This window comes from Puntigrus tetrazona, unplaced genomic scaffold (genome assembly GCF_018831695.1).
Source record: "Puntigrus tetrazona isolate hp1 unplaced genomic scaffold, ASM1883169v1 S000000401, whole genome shotgun sequence".
In the NCBI taxonomy this organism is placed as follows: domain Eukaryota; kingdom Metazoa; phylum Chordata; class Actinopteri; order Cypriniformes; family Cyprinidae; genus Puntigrus; species Puntigrus tetrazona.
The window spans coordinates 1,025,293-1,027,500 of NW_025048054.1; the positions used below are offsets into that span (position 1 = coordinate 1,025,293).

The window sequence follows — 2,208 nt, forward strand, 5'->3', positions numbered from 1 at the left end:
AATATTAAAAATATATATACTTAGTATGTCTATATTTGTATATATATATATATATATATATATATATATATATATATATATATATATATATATATATATGTCTACATTTATATTTATATAAATATATACAAATAAAAGTATATAATTTCACTAGTGATGCACAATATTTTTCAATGTACTATCATTATGAAAAACCTTCATTATTGTTTTATTTAATTCTAACAAGCAGAATGAAATAAAATTTAACTGACTTAATTCTAACAAATAAATTATTGACTTACAGCTGAGGAGGAAATATATCGGTATTAGCCAAAATGTGTTGAAAAATATCGGCATATCGGATATCGGCAGTATTGTGTAGCCCTAGTATTTACATGTATTTACAGGTCTATATTTTTATTTATATAATTGATATTATATATAAACATAATAATCCAATATATATATATTTTTTGTATCATTATGTAAACATTTTGGATCTATTTTGGATCCCGATTATTCGTTTGGCAGCACTAAAATATACACAAGGCCTAAATAAAACGGCGAGATACCGATGTTCAGTTCAACACGCGAACAACTCTGTCTTTCTCGGAGCTCCCTTCCGACTATCTGCATCCGCACTCCTTCACCACCATGCCCTCGTACTTATTATTGAGAACCACGACGCCGTTCTCGTTCTCGTAGAGCAGGGAGATGGGCTTGAGCTCGGTGGGAACGCAGCAGGCCCGGGCGGCTCTCTGAGGACTCTTCAGGTTGAGCAGCGTCTGGACCACGGCGTGTTTGGTGGGCGTCACGTCCCGAGTCAGGGGGTAGTTGCACGCCCCGCGGCAGGTGAAGGCCTGGTAGCCGGACGGAGCCAGGACGAACGAGTCCCAGCCGATGTCTTTGAAATCCACGTACATCTCGGCTTTCCTGCAGCCGTCCGTCTTCGCGGCGCGCCGGACTCTGCTTGGCGCCTCGTCTCGGCGCTCTCTGGGGACTCGGCGGGAGTCGTCGGAGAAGACGATCAGCGCGGGCTGGTGTTTCCCGTCCGGGCTCCGGTCGACGTCCAGAGCCGTGCCGGCGTCCCGGAGCAGGTTTTGGATGCTGACCTCGAGTCTGGGGGTGAGAGCGTTGGCCTTCCTCCAGTGCTGGACGGCGCCGGTCACGTCGAACGCTTCCCAGCCGCTCTCCCGCCGCTGGACGAGCTTGGAGGCCAGCGGACGTCTCCGGCAGCGCGACTCGACACGCTGACCTTCCACCCCGCGGCGGCGGCGGCGCTCCGGCCAGAGTCCGTCTGGAGAAGCACGTGGAGCCGGAGCTCGGCGCTGACCACACGCTCCTGCTGCGGGACGGAGATGTTGAACTGAAGAGCGTCTGAGCTGGGGTCTGCAGGACAGAGACTGATATTCTTCATAACGTTATCCTTGAACGTCTACAGTATATATTGCATTTTTGCATATTATTCTTTTTATTATCTGTCTTGTCTCGTCATCTCGTTGCAACAAAAACTAATTTGTCGTATGTGTAAACACACCTGGCAATAAAGGTGAGCTGACGCAAACAATACACACTTAAAATCTTAAATAATATCATGTTCATTAAAATATTCATGATCTAGATCATTATTATTTAAATACATTTTAAATAGCAAAAACGATCAGCATTTACAGAACTGTAAATAATTAACATAATATTAATAATAATATGTACTTATTATAATATTTTTATTTTATATTAATATTTTTCAATGTACTGTCATTATGAAAAACCTTCATTACTGTTTTATTTAATTCTAACAAGTAGAATGAAATAAAATTTAATTGATTTAATTCTAACTCTAAAAAATAATTGACTTAAGCTTGGACACAAGAAAGATTTGTTGAGGAGGAAATATATCGGTATTAGCCAAAATTTGTTGAAAAATATCGGCATATCGGATGTGTTCATTAAAATATTCATCATGTAGATAATTATTATTTAAATACATTTTAAATAGCAAAACTATCAGCATTTACAGAATTGTAAATAATTCACTTTTAATATTAATAATAATAATAATAATAATATGTACTTATGTATTATAATATTTGTATTTTATATGAATATTTTTCAATGTACTGTCATTATTAAAAACCTTCATTATTGTTTTATTTAATTATTGTCATAATTTAATTGATTTAATAAAAAAAAATTGACTTACAGCTTCGACGCAAGAAAGATATCGGT

The 2,208-nt window shown here is 38.3% G+C and overlaps 1 pseudogene; it reads right to left on the reverse strand.

Moving 5' to 3' along the window:
• Nucleotides 1-222: 222 nt before the first annotated feature.
• LOC122333895 overlaps nucleotides 223-2,208 on the reverse strand; it is a 3,544-nt pseudogene continuing 1,558 nt past the window's right edge.